This window comes from Emydura macquarii, unplaced genomic scaffold, assembly GCF_026122565.2.
Source record: "Emydura macquarii macquarii isolate MOO-44397 ecotype Brisbane River unplaced genomic scaffold, CSIRO-AGI_Emac_v2 contig_2768, whole genome shotgun sequence".
Lineage (NCBI taxonomy): Eukaryota > Metazoa > Chordata > Testudines > Chelidae > Emydura > Emydura macquarii.
The window spans coordinates 12,293,638-12,315,000 of NW_027132905.1; positions in this window are offsets into that span (position 1 = coordinate 12,293,638).

Sequence of the window (21,363 nt, forward strand, 5' to 3'; positions counted from 1 at the left end):
CCTGCTGGACCGGTTGGCCCAGGCCAGGGTGCTTGCTCAGGAGAATCTCCAAGACACCCAAGGGGCCCAAGCTCGAACATATAACTGTAGACCGCGTACCAGGACTTTCCAACCCAGAGACCTCATGCTTCTCCCCTCCTAGGAGTCCAAGCCCAGTGTAAGGCCCGTATGAAGTCATCCGGCAGATGGGCCCCATCATCTACGAGATCCACCAACCTGACCACCAGAAACCCAGACAGACGTATCATGTGAACTGACTGAAACTCTGGCGCGAACAGGAAGCACTGATGATCGTGCCATACTCCCCCAAACCGAAACTAGGACTGTGAGTCCTGGAACCAGACGACCCCCCGGAACTCCTTTTCGGTGACACCCTCAACTGAACAAGAACAACTGAAGCAGGCCTGACACCTTCAGGAGGCCTTCTACAAGACCTTCACCATGATGCCGGGCCAGACCACCCTAGTGCACCACCGGATCCAGACTAACCCCGGGGATGTGGTCTGCACGCCAACCCGACTCCTCCCACATCACCTGCGGGAGAACATTGACCAGGAGGTCCAAACAATGCTGGACCTTGGAGTGATTGAACCCTTGACAAGTGAGTGATGCAATCTTGTGGTCCTGGTCCCCAAATCAGATGGGTCCCACAGATTTTGTACTGATATCCACATTTGATGCTTATCCCATGCCCTGGGTCAATGAGCTCTTAGATCACCTCGGGGAGGCTCAGTATATCTCCACGTTAGACTTAACAGATGGATACTGGCAAATCCCAATGGAGCCGGGGTCAAAGGAGAAGACAGCATTTGACACCCCCAAAGGACTCTACCAATTTGCTCGGATGCCTTTTTGTCTATATGGGGCCCCTGCAACCTTCCAGCGTCTGATGGACCAGCTCCTGCAGCCTCACGTTGAATATGCGACTGCATATCTGGATGACATGGTCATTTACAGTCATTGCTGGGAGGACCACTTCAACCACATAGCGGCCGTACTGACAGCTCTTCGGGAAGCTGGCCTGACGGCCAATCCTAAGAAGTGCTGCATTGATTAGCAGGAGACAATGTATCTTGGCTACACCTTGGAGCGAGGAATGGTGTGACCCCTAGTGGGAAAGGTGTACGCCATTCAGGAACAACCCACCCCGACCATGAAATGGCAAGTCAGGCAATTCCTGGGGCTGGTGGGATATTATCAGTGGTTCATCCCCGACTTTGCCACCGTCACTACCCTCCTGACGAATTTGTTAACCAAAACCCCGCCGGTGTGCATATGGTGGACCCCTGAGTGCAAGAGGGCGTTTCGAGCCTTGAAGGATGCACTCTGTCAGGAACCTGTGCCGACTTTGACCATGGGATTGGGCGCGGTCCTATCCCAGGACATAGACGGGGAGGAACACCCAGTGCTTTACATCAGCCGTAAGTTATTCCTGAGGGAGCAGAAATACTCAGTAGTTGAGAAAGAGGCGCTGACCATGAAGTGGGCGATGGAAGCGCTTCACTATTACCTCCTCAGAAGCCCCTTCATGGTGATGACCGACCACGTGCTCCTAAAATGGCTCCAACAGATGAGGGATACAAATGCCCGACTAATGCATTGGTATCTGGCATTATAACCGCTTGCATCTACTGTGTGGCACCAGGCCGGTCAGCAGCACGCAAATGCCAATATGCTGTCATGCCTCGGGGAATGGGGCCAGACCAGCCCTGAAAACTGGGAACTGGACTTGAGGGGTGTGTGTGTGTGTGGGGGCCGGGAGGTGTGGCTTCCCTCAGAGATTGACGGCAAGGGACGGCCAAACCCCCTCCGGGGGGCGGAACCTGGACATCCGCTCCCACCTGTCCGGAAGCGGAGAGGCAGGCAGGATGTATAAAAGGTTGGCCTTCCAGCTCAGTTGGGAGAAGGCAGCTAAGACAGAAGGACCTCTCTTCCTCAGTGCTGGGGCCTGGGTCTGACTGTTATCCTCAGGAGAAGCTGCCAGGGCTGCAAACTGGCTGGGGCCCTGAGAACCTGCCGGACCTGCCAGAGCTACCTGAGCCCTGCGAGCCAGAGGAGACCCCTGGGCCTTGCAACCTGAAGAAGCTGCCCTCCGCAGATGGCCCCATGGAGCTACTAGACCTGCCACCAATCGATGAGGCCGAAGGGTTCTGGAACCTCCCCCTGGCAGAGTACCCCGAGGAGACTGAGCGTGACTCGGTACTCCAGGGAAAGGGGGGAAGGAAGGAGCCCAGGGAAGTCAGACACCCGTCCGGCTGTGTTATGGCTTATAGCCAAGTCAGCGCGTTTCGGCTGGAGCCCCACTGACTCAGTGATGGGACATCCCATCACTGCCAGGGCCCAGGGCTCTGGGCTGGGATGCAGTGGAGTTAGGTGGGCCTGCGTCCCCCTCTTTCCCTCCCAGACCTTGGAGTGATTGCCCCACCTAGTGTTAGAGACTGAGGACCAGGGCTGTAAACTGTTTGTGTGCCCTGCCCTGCCAAGGGCTATAGACTACTGGCCTTGTCTGCCCGCCCTGCCTAAGGGCCTGGGCTTTAGATTACTTGCTTATCCCCTAGGGAAGCCACCCATTTACCCCGCTATGACCCGTTCCGCCGGACAGCCTGGGCCGTGAACTGTTTGCTTGTCGTACCAAAGACTAGAGACTGCTCCTCTTTGCCTGCCCACCCTGCCTAAGGGCCTGGGTTTTGAACTGTGTGCTCGCCCAGTCGAGAGTGAGACACTGCTCCACTTTTCCTGCCTGCCCCGCCTGAGGGCCTGGACTTTGAACTATGTGCTCTCCCTGCAGAGGCCTAGAAGCCTCCTACCTGGACTGCTGGGCCCCGGCTGAGGGTTTGGGCCCCAATCTACTGGGTTACTCCGCTTGAGGGTTGGCGGGGTGCCCAGGACGGTGGGATTGCCCAGCGGGGCTGAAGAGGCTCAGAACCACTAACTTCCCCACTGTTTTGCTAGAACTCCCCACAGGGCATAGGGGCCGGGAGGCCTGGCCTCCCTCAGAGATTGAACTTTACAGGTCCATTGTTATGGAGTCCATGATTCCACTGCATCAGACTCCCCTGTTCAAAATTAGAGGGTCAGTGGCTGATTGAGTGCTTCACAGTGTTGTGTGATGATGATTACGTATAAAAGTAATATTGACAGGCTCACATTGTGTGTGATATATTACATTTAGGTACTTGCTGCAGCCTCTGTTGAGGTAACAGAGGCAGTCAGTGATCCCAATATTTCATATTCCACACATGGAAAAGTGGCACTTAAAACAATTTTATTCAGGTGGAATTTCTGTAAGATATGAAAATAAGGCTTTTGAATTGCTGCATGTAATTTTGAGTGTAAATGAAAAGCTTTTTATTTGGCTTTTGATCCAGATTTTTAGAAGCCGGTGTGCCATGTGATCTGGAACCAAATGTTATGGGTAACAGAGTAGAACAGGGAACACTTTGAATGGCAACAACAACAAAAAAGTCTGGTTAGGCTGGAACAGCTGAAGTGCAAGTACATCAGTAAACATGGAGTCATGTCATGGCAAAGCATTTTCCTGAAGAAGAATTTTGCAGGGGGGAGGGAGGAAGGACCAAAACCAAAACTCAAGTGTATTGCCTGATTTATGTGTAAAAATATAAATGCACAAGTTTATTAGTGTCACCAATTTTACAGCTTTTTTTCCAGTGTGTTTTGCTCCTCTTGTCAGCCTGTGTGTGTCACGTAGCCTGGCCGGATCGGGGAACACTCCAACTGCTGCCTACTTGGTATCTTGCCAAGGCAGCACTGTAAGATTTGCTTCAGTAACTTTTCAGTTCAGTTCAAACAGAGGAAAGCTGCCTCTACCCTACTGACAAAGCAGAAGGGAACCAGTAAAACAACTTTGCAGACACATGGAACCAGAGAGAGAGAGAGAGATTGCACTTTAACTGCTTATTTAATTTGACACTGTCCTTAAACATAAGGCTACTTTATTGCATGCTTGAGGCCTGCCAGACTGAGGAAGTTACCTTGTGAAGGAAGGAACTAGACCATACTGTCTAAATATTGTTGATTGTGTATTGAATGGACGCCATAGCTTGACGAATCTAAATAGTAGTTCTTTGTGTCCCTGTTTGCCTCCTGCCAAAGCACTTTCCATAATTAGTCTTAAAACATATTTACATTCCTGTTGTCTTTGGTATTAGGCACATATCACTGTGTGTGTGCTCTCTATATACTGTGCAAGTATGTCACTCAAATATATATATTTATATTCACACAGAATGTATATTTCTAGGCTCTGATGAGAATAATTTCAGCAGAAGGATAAGTTACTGACATACGTGCTTTGAAAATGTCTAGGGCCACAGGAGTATGAGGTGGGAAAGACCAGATGGAGCTACTCCTCTGCCAGGCAATGATACAATCTCCATATAATGGAGATGCAAAATATTAATGAGATATTGTCTCTTTGTCTCAGTCAGAAGGTCCTTTTAAAAAAGGGCCCTTTAAAAAAAATTGATGTTTCTATGGAAACTGGAAATTGGCTCAAAACAAGAATGCAATAACCACATGTAAAACCCAGAAATATCTGCTCTCTCCAGCAGACACTCGTTGTCCCCTTGTAGCTGCGCCACTTGTGAGTGTAAGTAGAGCCCTGCCAATCCGTGGATATCTGCTTTATATCCTCAGATCATTTTTGTGGATCAGCTGCAGATACAAATTTTGTATCCGTGTAAGGGTCATTCACCTATTGCATGAAGATAAATGCCAATATTCTCAGTAAGTAGCATATGACTGCTGTATCTCGGTGGTATTTGGAATATGGTAGCTGGTGCACAACCGCTTTTCAAATGCATTCCTTCTCACACCCTTCCATCATTGCTAATTAGTAGCCAGCCATTGAATAGTTCAGTTTTATACAATGAAGTTGCATAAAGGAGGACTGGATATGTTAGAGCAGAAGTTCCCAAAATGTGTGCAGTGGAGATCTATCTGGTCACATGGTACTGGCTCTTCACCGGCTTCTGGCTGCCAAATTTCCATTAAAAGGCAGCTAAACATACATGAATTACTCTCCTACTTTCATGTTAGCCATTACTGTAGCTTGCACCTGAAAGTTATGTGATCGTGAAGGTTAAAGGAGGTGGGATCAGTGTAATCACAAGCGGGAGGGGATGGGGAGATGACCACAAGGTAATTTCTGTGTTAAAATGTAGTTCATGCCATGGAAAACATTTGAGAATCCCTGCGTTAGGGGACTGGTAGTAAGATAGAGTTAGTGTTTCACCTCTACATCACCACTTCAAATGTAACCCTGGTCCGTAGCTACTGAAAGAGGCTGCTGTCTGGTGGGTCTTTGTGAAATGACTTTGACAGTCAAATACAATTCCCAGGGGGCAGGTGTCCACATCTTGAAAACTACCACCACAACTAGATCAAATTAGCATCCTCGCGGGGCTGTAGCTGCAGAGAGAGCAGAGCTTATAGGTTATGGAGACTGAACTATCCTTTTTCCCCTAAGTCCTTCTCTGGAATATGTTTTCTCCACTCCTAAAATTTCCCATTGTTGCTGCCACCCCCAGCAGTGGGAATTTTTAAGGAAAATGCGTAGTGTTGACTCAGCCTCAAGAGTAGGTGCCAGTGGAAGAGAACTGATGGGGAAAGCTTGCATTATTGCTACCTGCATCGTATCTTTGCTGTCAATAAAATCCAGACCTTCACTCTCCACAGCTGTCCATCTAGCACTTCTCATGACACTAAAGTCACACTGGTTCAATCAGTTACAGGAAAACAGAAACAGTTTGGTGACACCTTGAAGTCTTCTGGATCTGCAGTAAATAGTAACTGAGTAGCTTAGTTCAGTCAACTCTTTGCCAGATTTGGTAAATGGAGCAGTGGGCTCCCTTTGCCCCTCAAAAGCAATTCTATTTCTTTAAGAAAACATGGCTGATTATATCTGACCCCTGAAGTAGTTCTGTCAGAGGCTTTACAAGGTTTTGTACACAGAGACAGGAGTGCAGTAAAGTGTTGTTTCAGGCTGACAGATATATATTTTTCTACTTGCAGCACATTACTCAGAAATCCCAGATGTTTCTGCCACTCTTACTTGACCTAATGTCTGCTGTGTGTGCCCTCTGAACAGTTGGGACTGACCCAGCATCTAGCTTGAACATATGGCTGCACTTGTGCAGAGGAGTGACTCCAGAGCTGTTGGACTGCACCTGGTTAGGTTGCAATGGGGGAAGAGAGGGGGTGGATCAGGATGACTAATTCACAGGGTGTTGACTGAAACAGCTGTGTGAACTATCCTGCAAATGAAAAGGCAGGAGTTTAAATGGCTTTAAATAGCATTGCAAACTCTTCCTGTCTAGCACATTCCTCAGGGTTTGGCATATAGTGGGGTCCCGTACAGCAGGCAAAAAGGTGTTGCAACAGACCTTTTGGGTAGATGCCAAACGTGATGCCTCCTGGTGTGGTGAGAGGTCAGGAGGACTGGCTGAATTACTGCTGTTCCACACTGACAAAAAACAATGATAGACAGCACTGTTTCAGCTGGCCTGAAGCTGGTATTGCAACCAGGTGATACAAAACATGCTCGTAAAGCTCCTTGAACAATTGTGTGTGGACATACCACATTGCGATAGCAAGAGGTGGCCTTATACACATTTAAGAGTATAACTAGTGCTATATACATAACCTGTGGATCAAAGGTTTTGTTCTACAGGACAGTGGTGAAGCTCTGATCCAAATTCAGATTTTCCTAAAGTTCAGTGTCCTCATGGTTCCTAAAGTGTGGCACCCAGAATTGGACACAGTACTCCAGTTGAGGCCTCACTAATGGAGAGTGGGACAATTACATCCCATGACTTGGCACTCCTGTTAATACACCCCAGAATGATATTAGGTTTTTTTGCTAGCACGTCACATGGTTGGCTCATATTCAATTTGTGAGTCACTATATCCCCAGATCCTTTTCATCAGCAGTATTGCCTAGCCAGTTATTCCCCAGTGTGTAGTTATGCATTTAAATTTTCTTCCTCTGTGTAGTACTTTGCACTTGTCTTTAATGAATTTCATCTTGTTGATTTCAGACCAATTATCTAATTTGTCAAGGTCATTTTGAATTCTAATCCAAAGTGCTCACAGTCCCTCCCAGTTGCCAGTCTTGGTGTCATCTGCAAATTTTATAAGCATACTTTCCTCTCCATTATCCAAGTCATTAATGAAAATATTGAATAGTATCAGATCCAGGACTGACCTCTGCAGGACCCCACTAGATATGCCCTCCCCCCCCCCCCCAATCCACCTAACTGAGGCAAGTTTTGAGAGAGAGAAGGAGATAATATTCTGTACTTTAAATAGCACTTTTCATCAGAGGATCTCAAAGCACCTTACAAATGTTAAATGAGGCCCTGAGAAATTATGCAGCTTGCCTAAGGCTACATGGTGACTCAGCAAGTCAACAGGACATCAGCCTCAGGTGTCCTGAACCCCAGGGCCCTGCTCTAACTTTTAGGTAATACTCTATGGTTTTGCATCATTTAATGCAAGAGTCAATAAGAGCTGGAGCCTTAAGGGCTAAGGTAAGTGCTACTAATGTTTTCCATTGAGAGAGAAGTTTGAGGGTTCTATTTTTTTTCTCCTACTTTTGAATTCACCATTTTTACACATGTGCGTACACTCTCTGTTTAATTGCAGTAGGTCTGTTTTTCTCCTAAGCATTTCCATTTTGAAGGTGCCCCTACATTTTTTCAATGTAAAGAACCAAAGTATAATTTTGTTTGCCAAACGCAGGCCAGTGAGACAGCTGTGAACTGCAGCCATCAGTTAGGGATTTGTATTTGACCTTGTTTGCTGGAGAGTTGGTTTTAATGGAAATAGAGCTGCTTGGTACCATGAATAGTCTTATGTCGCCTAATGACTTATGTCAGCCTCCTCCTTTCCTGTCATCCTATCAGTAAATATCCTCAGAATGCACCTCAGTAAAGCCAGAAGGTCTGAATAGGTGTAATAAGCTCTAAATAGGGGAGCCACACAGCTAGAGTGAAGTGGCAAAGAAACAAAGAATAATCAAAGAAAACAACAAAGGATAATAAAGAGCCAGGAGTCAGATTTTTAAAAAATCCTTAGACGCCTAAATATGCAGATAGACACCCAGTGGGATTTTCACATGCACCTGGACACCACAGAAGTTAGAACTTAGGTGCTTCTGAAAATCCCACTGAGTGTCTCTCTTCATACATCTTTTAAAAATCTGGCATTAGGTTACTAAGCAACATTTCTCCAAAAACATGCTTCCCTCTTGCAAAACTGCTTCTGTTTTTGAAAACTTTCTCATGTAAATGTAGTTCTTGTGAGAGTACCAGACTGACAGTCCTGGTGAGTGAATCTTCTCAGCATTGTTCAGTCTCCGTTCTGTAGGGAGAAACTACCTCTAATGTGTGAGAAAGATACAGCTAGGTGGGAGCTGAGTGCGCAGTACCTCACAGGGTCTGGCTCTCAAACTCTAGCCTTTATTCTGAGATTGATAACAGAGGTGACCTCTCTGTGTGTAAGGTGGTGTTTTGTGATTATGGCCTCCTGCCCCCTAGCAACTGGACCAGATCAGCAACTAAAATATAGTGGTAAGAGGTTATTTCCCAATAATTTCACAGGGACTATCCTGCCCAAAAGAATTGTCTGAGGGGCTTCCTTTTATTTTCCTTCATCTATCTGTGCTTAAAGTTGAGCGCATGTTTACATGCTCTGCTGAAGTGAGAGTTTTAAATCCTTTTATTCAAGACTCCTGGAATCCATAACAAGTTTTTCACCTGACCAGGTGTATGACTTTGGGCAAGTTACTTAAGTTCTCTGAGTGAAATCTTGGCTCCATTGAAGTCAGTGGGAGTTTTGCCATTGACTTCAGTGTGGCCAAGATTTCACCCTGTATTCTAGTCTACACAAGAAGGTTGTTTAGTCTACAGTCGTGCTTAGTTTTAATCTATGCTGGAAAGTCTGGAAAGTATCAATCTAGCTAAAACTATATAAATCACACTTGAACTGAAATGGGAGTTTACACAGGGTTTACCCAACCTGTTTAAAAACACACCTTTAAATGGTGCAAATCTATGTGTAGACAAGGCCAGAATTGATCCAAGTGTATTGTGAAGGTGTATAGCGAGCCTGAATATAAGCACAGCACTTTGAGACCAGATGAAAAGCTCCATGTAAGTGCAACGTGTGTATTTTATTGTTCGTTAGAGTCAGCTTTCAGTGCTAGAGGCCTGGTTTGGCATAGATTAGAGAGCAGCAGCTTCCCTAGCAGACTCCTTACCAGTTTAACAGAGTTGAACGGAAAATAACTCTTCTTCAGGTTTTTTAGACAATTTTTTAATGAGGATGATTTGAATAAATAAACTATAGAAAAGGTTTGTTTTTTCCCCACTTAAATCTATAGTTTTTAGAGTAACTTCTTCTATAGAGCCCTATTGGCTTAATCCCCATGGAACTGTGTAGGCCTTTTCCTAAAGAGACATTTTCCCTTAAAGCTAAACCACCCTGGGTGTAGAGTTTAAAGTGCATTGACAAAGCTGTGGGGTGGAAGTTTGCATAATTCCTCGTTCTTTTAGTTCTATCTGCTTTCATTTTCAGGAACTCAAAACTTTACAATGAAAAGAAACCAGGCAGTATTGCAAGTAAAAAGGACTTACTTTAAAAATATTTTTACTCTGTTTAAAAATTCCTTAAGCTGGCTTCAGGGTTATTGCCTCTAAATTCCTCCCATTGGTCAGCATTTTAAAAAACACTCAACTATTAATAAACACCAAAGATTTATTTACAGCTTATCTTGCATCTGAACATCTGTTTCTCCATCACTATGAGGTTCTCTTGCAATGATTTAATGCAATTCCCTACACGAGGGTTAAATAAAGTTGAGAGGTTCTGACAATCGGCTTCATGCCATCAGGGCCTGTTCTACAAAAACAACTCAGCAGTGGAAATGTCTGATTTTAATTCGGAAATAAACTAAGTGCAAGGAAAAAAAAAAAAAAGTCCAACCCAACCTAGGCTTGGGTTTCAGCTTCCAGTCTTTTAGTACGAAAGGAAGAAGCTTTAATGTGAAGAAAATTACAACAGACCAATTCTACTGGATCTAAAGAATTGGTGTTGTGTAGTATTTTTCACCTCCTTCCTTCCACCAAGCATAGTCTTATCATTCTTTTGCTTGGCTGGATTTCAAGGTTTAGCACTGAGTTTTGATGGGAGGGCTTGTATTTTTTTTCTGTGGGTATTTAATAAAGCCTTGTGGTGTTCTATGTTTGGCAACAGGGCAAATCACAATTGTAGCAGGTGGGGATGGGAGGGGATGGTAACCAAACCCACAGCTACTGATCACAGGAACTCATTGGCTGATCCTTTGATATTGGACTACAAGAGGACAAAACAGTGTGATATGGGACACTTCCTTTCCCAAATGAAGCTGTATACAGGACACTTAATGCCTTATTCTGGCTGCAATCTGGTCTTTAGGAACCTGTATTTAGTACCAGAACAAGATTTCATTACATAGGGTGAACAGCCCCTTTAAACATAAAGGATTTATATGCTATAGAACAGCATTCTTGCCTCACAACCACAGGGGCTTTGAAGTCAAGGGCATAGTAAATGTTTATTTCATTTCTTTATGATTTTCTAAAATCAGACAGAAACAGAACTTAAGGAGAGTCAAGTAAGGGACAACCACACTTTTTGCACCTGACTTTCAGAAGTCTGTTCTAATGTTGCACTCATAAATAACATTTGGCTCCCATACAGCACTTGGTGTGATAGCATTTGATTGCGCTAAATGCTATAAATGCACTGGCAATTATCTGCACCTGCGAAGTTGTGCCTGTAATTATATGTGGGAGCAAAACTGGATGTAGAGGTGAGGGCTTTTTGAAGATCAGGGCCTTAAGCTTCTGCTAAGAAATGTTAAATAAGATGAAGCTGGTAAAAATCCTTATCACTCCTCCCCTCGTCCTCCCTCTCCATTCCTTCCCACCTCTCATACTCCAGTGTTGTAAGGTGGCATCATTATGCTGTAATAAGGAAAGTAACCAGTTGCAGATCCTGGTTACATGTAGCACATACCCTTCGTGCAGAAACATAGAATCCTGATCATGAGAGATGAAAAATCGACATTATTAGGCCATCTCTTCCCTCCTGCGGGACTGTTCTAAGTGTTTTATTCAGTATAATTTAAAACATCCCAAGTGAGGAGGCAATTAGCTCTCAGGGTTAGATGGAAGTTCTGAACCAATCTGGGGTCATAACTTTCCAGAGTTTGTGCAGTGCTGTTTCCCATAACATTGACCCACTTAACTCCAACTACTGACATGTGAAAGAATTAATGCTTCCATTTGACTGCAAATCCCGTTACCTGCCAGTTAAGACACTCATTCAAGAAGACTGGGGCAATACAGCATCTTATTTGACCAATGAAACCTGATGATCTTTCTCTCCTTTCCATATACCAAAGAAAATTTGATCTGCTTTGACTTGTTTTGCAGCGACTTCAGTGAATACAGTAGAATGAAGATGAGATAGGATATAGGAACCTTTTAACATCCAAAAGCATTTGAAGATCACTGGGCCTTTCCTGTCCTTGAGAAAATAGTAACATAGAGGACACCTGAAACAACAACTTCCTCCTTTTCTCATATCTTTGGTGAAAGTCACAAATCAACCTCCCTCTTTTGCTTCTTTACATTCCTCCCATTTATCAAGTCAGTTTTTTGTTTTCATTCCTCTGCGCCAGGCCAAGTCTCTGTGAGAGGCAGGAAGTGCTGTAATCAGAGGAATGTTTCTAACTTTAGTTCTTTTGACTGCAGTGACAATTGCCATGTTATTTTATTTAAATAAACATCTCCTTTTACTGGAGTGTGAATTAGCCTCTGTGTCAGGCGATACACTGTATAAAGGGACGTGTCCAGGAGACATGTTACCAAGCGGTACAACTGGGCCTTCGGCTGGAAAATACTTTTGAATGAAAGTTCTTACCCTGCATCACATTTTAGCTGATAGTACTACCAAAATTACACACCAACGTGCGGCTCCAAGCTCTCTGCACCAATGGACTAAGAGTTTGATGGAGGTGATATTTTCAGTCTTTGGTGGATGGCAAGACTCCATTACTCTAACTTCTGTTGCATGCTGCGTCTTGCCTGAAACTGCACTTCTGGATTTCAGCCAGTCCTTCAGGGATCAGGAAGGTTTTTTGTTTTTGTTTATTTTTTTCTCTGATGCACAACTGGCCAAATGTGTTCTGGGTGGTTGTTTCTCTCTCTCTCTCCTTCCCCCCAAAGCCTCTGGGATTGGCCACACATAAGTACAGGACACCTGACAAGCTGGACCAGCGCACTGAGGTGATACAGAGAATCCTTGTTCTTTGATGTTTGGTTGGTGTGTCTTGCTCATATGTCAGGGACAAACTGATTGTTAGATTTGGGGTTGGGAAGGAATCCACCCTCCCAAATCAGCCTCACGTTATAGTAATTGTTGCCAGTAAAATGTGAGTCCTGACACTGATTTTGATAAGAGCAGAGTTAGAGCAACACAGAATACTTTTGAAAATCCCACTTAAATTACTTATCCAAACCTAAAAGTAAGTAATTGACAAGATCAGGGATAGAACCCAGGCAATTCTGACCCCCTAGTCTCCTGTTCTAGACTAGATTGCCTCCTTCTGCAAACTGTTCCTAGAATTATACTATTGATTTTGTCCATTTGTTTTAAAATGATTGTATTTTAAAGGTGGGCTTTGGGTATGTACACATATCCTGTCCCCACCTTCTGTTCACTTTGAGTTCAGAAACTTTTGAATGAAAGAGGGAGGCAAAAGAAGGGGAATGGCCAAACACTGAATAGTGTAGAGAGGGAAGTGAAAGGGAACCCTCACTCAATAAAAGATACTGGAAGCTGTTGGAGGAACCAGATAAGCTCTGTTTAGGGGTGGACGAAAGATGGGGATGAGGGGAGGGGTCTCAGAGGTTGACTTCTCAGCAGAGGGCATTCTTTCTTGGTCCTGCTTTGCTTTGGCCCTTGTTGCTTGCTCTCCTGGAACTTCCTCAAAGCAACAGCAGCAGATTGAGCCTAATTTCTCAACCCCCTCATAAGAAAAAAAGAAAGCCGCTTTTTGGAAGGGAAGCCTAAGGGATGTTGTATTTCTCTCAAGTAAGTTATTGACAAACAAACTGGCCAAGCTGTTACTTTTCCATTCTTTCTTGTCAGTATCACTTTCAGATCTTCTGGCTTCCACACCCTGCAGAGGTTGCAGTTCATACATGGTAGCAAGATCATCAAAGACAGAATCATGAATTTAAAAAAATGTTTTATGACATGTATTCAAAGTGCCTTTTTAAAAGTTCAAAGGACACAAAGAAAGGAGATGAAAATGAAAGGAAGATGGCAGGGAAAATTAAAGCCTCAAAGGAACTTCATGGCATGTTTTCCATAACGCTTTCAATGCCAAAATTAAAAGTGTTCACAGCACAGGCCTTTCTGTTTATGTACAATTAATGCAAGGAAAGCAGATTGTTTGTTTGTTTATTTGTGCAGGTTTCGAAGTAGCTCAGATGGTCCATGCAGCTCTTACCTGAACTCACCAGTAATAGGTGCCCAGCACTACATTTTATTCACCTTCTTGTTTGTCTGAAATTCAGTTCTGATCAGGGCTGGCTCTGAGACCTGTTGCCCTAGGTTCAGCTGGCAATTTTTGCTTTGTACCTGCTCATGGCTGTGGTCTGCCTTTTGAAGAACTGCTTTGTTCCGGGGAGGGACAAAAATGAGACTTGTTGAGGTGATATCTTCCTTCTGTATAGGCTTTCCACAGTAGAACTCAGCTACTGGGTTACCAATTACCGCTGCTCCAAGTTTTCTAACAAATCAGGTTTGTATTTAATGTAAATCTGTTGGTAGATACTTAGACAACCCTCATCATCAGAGAATCTTCTAACACAAGGGCAGATTCTATGGTCTGGGTTAAGGCAATTTCCAACCCCTTTAGAGGCAAAGGGATTTTCTTGCCTGAGTACAGACTGTAGGATTTTCCCCTGTGCTAGAAGATTAAGAGGCAGTTTAATTGTGTATATACTAAGTACTGGGGATTCTGGTTTGCCTCAGGAGGCTTTAAATGCTAATACATATAGGAAAGTGGTGAAGATACCCTAATAAATTAAATGAATGGCTTAGTGTTCAGTTCTGCTCAGTCAGCTTCATTAGTTTTATAGCTTTTCTGCATATCAGAGAGATAGAGGTTCCTTTGCTTGGCCATGCCCTTCTTATTAAACAATATGAAAAATAGCAAAATGTGCTAAGTTGGAAAGAAGCCAGGCTATTGTACAACATGGGGCCCCTTCCTAGCCACTTTATTCATGGGTGTGGTCCCACTGAGCTCAACTGAAACCACTTCATGAATGAGGCGGGGCAGGACTGAAGCCAAATAGAAGGGATGTAGCTTGGAATATGAATTACTAACAATCTTACAAGTTTGGGAGTCTTTGTTCAGCTGTTGAGGTGGAAAGATTGGAAGACAGCCTCAGGAGTTAACTGAGGAAAGGAAAAGGTCACTGTAGCATGTGTCTGTGGAGGAAAGGAACTCAAAGAAAATACCAAGAATTGATAGAAGACATACAGATAGTTCTCTGTTACAACCCAGCCTTCCACCATCAGGCATCAAGCGCATTAGATTCATAAGGGAAAAAACCTTGCCTTATTTGCTTGCTATTCAAGAATTTATGGGGTCAACTCTTATTTATCGTATTTGTAATGTTATAAAATCCTTCATTTCACAAGGGTAAAAACCACTGAAAATAGTTTATTGGTGACTTTGAAAGGCTGGTATTCAGAACAAACAGGTCAGAAAACCTTTGCTGGGTATTTTCCTGTTTAATTCCTTCTACCACTTTTTAATTTTGCACTTTGCTCTGCTTCCTGCTTTAGGCAGCCTTCTGAGGGCAGTCAGTAACGATGAATATATGGGAATTCAAGTCCATTTTACACTGTGGATTTGAAATTTCCTGGTGGGCCTGAACCCTGGTGTAGTGCGTGGTATTTCAGAGAAGAACTGGAGCAAAGAAAATTATAATTACTTCCATTTGTATGGTTTCTTTCTCCCAGAAAGATCCCAACTCATTTTACAGACTATTCAGTAACTGCTCCACCCGCTTCCACTGAAATGGGACCTCTGGGTGAAATTCAGCAAGTGTTTAATAGCGCTCAGCAACACTAGAAGAGTTTGCAACTTCATTTATTTGCAACTATAGTGGGAATGTAAGGCAAGCAAAATGTAATTCCTCAAAGTGGAATTCAGCCTAGACACTGGGGCTACAAACCGTACTGTCCCCCACTCACACTTCCCCAGAATGCCAGGTGATCTTTAATAATACATGTGGTTAGAACTTCAGTTTAAAGTTTCATTTGAAAGATGATGCCTCCTTCACTAGAGTGCTCCCAAACACCATGTTGAGGCATTGGTTCAATAATAACCTGGAGGGAAACATGCCACCTCCCAAACACCACTTTCTATAATTACTAGATTTTCCATGGAGGTCCTCCTCACCTTTCTTGGTTTACGCGACAAGATTACAGTCCAAGGGGGTATGCCTAGAAAAAGGCCTAGAGACACTTTGCATCTCCACACAAAACACATGTATAGTACACCTGTCTTCTCATGGCTAGGAATTGGGGAAGGGGAAATCATTCATTGTCAACTTACTTTGCTATGCACTAACTTCCCATCTGTGAAGATCTGATCTCCAGTCTGGGCTCTTGGTGGGGGCCTCTTTCTGATCTCCTGCTGGTACAACTAAGGACATACTCCACTGAAGTCAGTGGAGTTACATAGCTGTAAAACTGGTATAAATAGGAAGCGAAGCAGCAGTCGCTAGTGAAAATCCATCATTTCCTACTCACAGGTGGATGCTTGTCACAAATCCGCAACATAAGGACCCAGGACTGCAAAGCAGAAGTATTTGCTGGTCAAGGTGTAGTGGCAAAGGTGTGTGTGTGTGTCTTGCATAGCACCTTGCCTACTTTACGTTTCACATGGAATTTAGCTCTTTTCTAGTGATGTTATTTCTAGGCTCTTTCCTTCTTCCTCATTAAATTGCAAAAGGTCATGCAGATTCCTAAATGTTTCTCTATTTTCTTTTGTATATGTATAAAATTTTGTATTTTCCTCAATATTCTCTTTTAACTATCAGTTGCTGAATGAACTCTGTAAATGTTAGTATAAGCGAAAGTCAGTATGTATCACATGTCACAAATTAGTGAATAACAATATTTGGAAAGGCTTTTTTGGCCATATTTGAAGGGACATAGGGAAATGTAATTTACAGATTTAAAAATGGGTTAATTTCTCAAGATTATGGGAAGGGGGGAGACAGAGGGAAAATCCACTTCCTACCCAAGGTAATACTCTTAACTTTCTCCACCTACACAAGCCATCTGTACCTTCAGTGCTGAGCTGGAGATTGTCGTTTGTATTTCTCTGGCAAAACTGTAGCACAATAATTAAAGTCCATATGCAAAGGCTCCTACATACAGCCCACGCTGAGTCTTTTAATTAATATGTAATTGGTCAGAGAAGTACTGTCAAAGAGCTCCCAGTCTGGTCTATTGTATATGAAAAGTCCCAGACCTGAAGGAGTAATTAAAGCAGAAAGACCCATCTGTTGGAATGATTAGTTCAAAGTATGAATTTTGGTACTGTTTCTATTTTTAACAGTTTTGCTCAAAGTACTTCTTCCTGCACATGAATGACTCGTGTAAGTTGGGTCTGTTCTGAGCAGAGGGCTGAAGATAAAAATGATGTTTCAAAACAAAAACTAGTTCTTACTGTTTTAAATTGGTCTAGGTTATTTGGAGGATTGATCTTCAGAGGCCAGTGGGAAGTCTTGGGGCTCATCACTGCTCAGAACTAGTTCCTTTGTATCTTGCTGTTATTTCCATTCTTTTAAACTTTTGGGAGAGGCTGTATGCAAAAAGTGGGTAGGATGAATAAAAGACAAGCAATATGCTTTCCTAATGGAAGCTGGTTACCATGTTAATATGGGGGATACAGACAGGCTGAATGCAGGGCAGTTATGTTATTTCCCAACTCTATTTTTAATCCACCACAAAAATATGTGAGAACTGACACAGTCTGCCTCTTGAGAGAGCAACATGTGTGACTGGCTGGAGTCTTAAGAGCAGAGCTGCCAAAAGTGTGGGTGGGAGTAGGATTCAATCCAGAAGAGAGGGCTGGAGATTCCAACTTCTTGTTTGAGGTGGACAAGAATGATGGACCCGTTGATAGCATCAAAGCTGCACTGAGTCAAGTCAGATGTGGAAAGAGATGGACCGCAATCAGAGAGAAACATCAGGGTGTTGGTATATTTGTATTTCAAGTTTATGGCACTATTGAGTATATGGATATATCTATAAGTTTGCTCCCTCAGGAAGAAAGCATTCAAACTGATGCCTTTTGGAGCTATGGCTCTTTAAACTGAGGGACAGCTCTGAAAGAACTAAGATTTTTCTTTTCTGCTATCCCTCCCCATCCCCATGAGACTGTATCCCAGTCACGTTTGGTTAGTGTGATTCTTTAATTCTTCCAGATGTGGGTTTTGGGGTTGGTTTTTTTTTGTTTTTTTTGTTTTTTATAATTAGCAACTATAAATAGCATTTTACAATTCCTGGCATTTCTCTTTGACATATGTACATGTAATTAGGCTAATAGCACTTGTTTGATACTGCTAGAGAATATAAATTTGGGACAGTTGCCACATGCCAAGATTTAAAGCAGTGGTTATACTCGTAGATTGTCTGCACCTGCAAACAATCTAGTTTACATATTACAGTTACATGGCATCGATTAGCCACAAATTGACATTAAGATTACTGACAACAGTTAGAATGAGTTAAAATGGTATCATGTGTCCCCACTAGTAAAGAACTGGAGATCTGCACTGCAGATTGTAGAATTCAAACAAAGTCCTGCAATTTACCCCAGCTGTTAATTTTATCCTTTTCACTGCAATATCCTGTATTTAACAATGATGTCTCTGGGAAATCCACAGCTCAGCTACGCATAGCAATCTGCTTTTACAGAGTGATCTGGCTGGTCTTAAAAGGGTCTCTTAATATATCAGGCAAATGAGTACATTAGCATAGATGAGAGTATTTTTAGAGGTCTGACCAATGTTCTCATTTGGGCTAGTCTCACTTTATGCCTCCATCTTTTCTATAGTAGAATTGAAGAGGCCCAGAATAAATGACAAGTTTGTGTATATTTGCACAAGTTCAAGTCAGATAGACCCTCTCTCATTCTTTACCATATGTACTGCATACAATGTGGAGAAATCCCCCATTTTTTTGTAATTATAGTTGTGTGTGTGTGTGTGTGTGTGTGTGTGTGTGTTTAAATATTTATGTAACTATAGATATCAGCTGTGGTGGTGGTATCTATTGATAAATTGTATTTATTACACACCATTGACCACCTTACCTGCATTCTGTCAGGACTGCTTCAAACTTTCCAAACAACGGAGTAGTTTCAAACAGTCGTTTTGTTTTTAATTAAATAACTGGCAAAGAAACAATTTCCTTCTTTTCCCCTGCTATGGAATTCTCCCTCACTTAGCTCACCCCACAACAGCACCACCACCACATGATAGTTATTACCATAATAGCTGAGCACCACACAGTTTTTAAGGTAATTTTAGGGAAGTATAATTTTAGAGATGGAGAACTGAGATACTGTAATCTGTCTAATTCAAGTCCTGGGGTGGAGCAGGGAACTGAAATCAGGTCTCCGAACTCCTAGGTCATTTCCCCTATCCAGTGGACCAATCTTTCTTCCAGCTATGTGAGGCCCAGTCATGGCAATATTCACTCCTGCACTAGGGTGATCAGACAGCAAGTGTGAAAAATCAGGAGAGGAGGTGGGGGGTAATAGGCACCTGCTTATTGGAACTGTCCCTATAAAATCAGGACATCTAGTCACTCTATCCTGAATCAATAACTGGTCTAACATCTCATGGCTTTGCACAGCTTGAAAGGGAAAGGTTTTTTTGTTTGGTTGGTTGGTTTTTACCTCCAAAGTGGTGAGATTCCCAGCTTTCCATGGGATTCACCAAATTTGATTCATGACTGGAAAGATCCTGAGAGTCAGGCTTTAAATTCATTACTTTATTTTGTATAGAAAAAACCCTACCTTTTAGGGGTTTCTAAATTTAATCAGCAAAGTGTATCTGAACTAGAGTTGGCTGGGGATTTTTTTTGACCAAAGATTTTTGCTTCAGACATTGGCAATTTGTCAAAACAGAAACTTTTCACAGGAAAGGGTTGATTTTGATTATTTATTTATTTATTTTGGTTGTTTGTTTTGACTATAATACATTTTGGAAAAAATAGTCCTGAAATGTTTTGACTTCTTCAAAACAAAATTTTCTGGCTTAACCTAACTTTTTGTTTAAAAATGTAAGCTAATTTTAATAAAAATTATTTTAAATAAAAAACTGTCAACATCAAAATTCTCAGCATAAAATGTTTTGATTTACCCAAAATGATTTTCCTCTTAGATATTTGATTCACAAAAGTTTTTGAAGATTTGACCTTTAATCCTAATTTGGGATGGGAAAACTTTTCAATATCCTGAAAATTTTTGTGAGACAGGAAAACCGCAATCCTGTACAGCTGGATTAATGTTAATTAAGACAGAGTGATTTTATAGGTGGCTTTCTAGCACTACAAGAATAGTACCAACAAGGCTTAATTTACTTATACTGGTAGGTATGGAAATCATTACAAATCTTTTTTTCCGTAAAGAAACCCAATAGTGTGTCAGATATTGTCTCTGTTAGCAGCTATTCCACCAGAGTAGGTTGGTATCTAATTACACTGACTCTCCACTAATCCACTACAAACTCTCCCTTACTGACAGCCACACACCACAGTGCAGCACAGAGATGTTCATCAGTACAGACAATGTCTACCCACCAGTTCACTCACACGTTACCTCCTGACTTCCTCCAAAGGATCAGTTTCTAAGGCTTCTGTAACCTAAATCCTAGCAACATCTTCTGGAGCTGTCTTCTTTTGGGAAGGAGCTTGAAAAATCTTTTTTTCTGAACAGTAGTGTTCTGCACACTTGACTACCCCCAAGCTCTGACACTGCTCTGGCTCTTCAGTCAGATGGTCAGGGCACATAAGATTATGAAGGTGGGACATCCATTTCAAGGATTCTAGGGAGATGTGATGACGTGCCGAAAAGGTGGTTGGGGAGAAGAAAAGACAGTCTGTTCTTAATTTTAAGAATTCACTAACAAAATGAGAACATTTGGATTTTATCTCACCTCAAAGAAAAGAGACTGTCCTTAGAGCTTTGGGAGGGAATTAAAGTCACTGAGTTGCAATTATGGGAAGCCAAAAAGCCATGGAACCTGGCTTCTATATGGTTGAAGCTCAGACACGTGAGCAGCGCTGCTGTAAATAAAGGAGCAAAAGTGACTTGTTTTCTGGAGGCCAGCATCCTTGTTCTATGAGTGACGATACACCACATGACTGATCATTTGTATTCTGAAGGACACAGAAACTTTGGTTTGCAAATATTTCTAATACCTATGACAGCAACAGTGTTTTTCAGCTTATATTGGTAGTGTGACCAAATCATGCATGTGACCACTTTATTGAATTAAAGTACTTATAGAAGGGAAAGAGCTAACACGTTTTTCAGGCTTAGAAGGCTCACTCAATAAAAGAACATCACACCCTCCTTCCCTCATGTCCTTTTACTCCTTTAGTAAACTTCTGAAAGACCTCTCTGTTCCATTTAGCTTTCAACCTACAATGCTTGGTCAGCCACACAATACTTCATATTATAGCAGGGAGGAAGAGTAGTTTTGAGGGAAAGTGTGGGTCTGGGAGTTAGAGCTGGTAATGGAACCCAGATTTCCTGTCACAGACTCCCCATTCAGACTTGGGCAAGTCACCTAAATTCACTTTGCCGTGGTTTCTTTATGTGTAATAATACTACCCTACCTTGTGAGGAGGGTGAAGCTTGTTAATTTCCTAATGCTTATAGAGTGCAGATAAGATGATGGTCACTGCATAAATGCAAAGAGCTGTTATCAATGGCTTTAAAGTGGCTATAATAATTATTTGAAGCATTACCAACCCTGAATGCTTAAAAATCATGAACCAGAGCCCCCCAAAATCATGAAACTAGCTTAAAATCATGATCTATTACAATATATTTGGTGTTCTTTTTATTTGCCATCCGGTTTCTGAGCCTTAAGTGTGCACTCGAGTCACATTTCTAGCTTTTCTCTGCAACCATGAAGGTTAGAAACTTGGGGGGAAGAAGGTAAATGAAAGCTGAGATCCTCACACAAT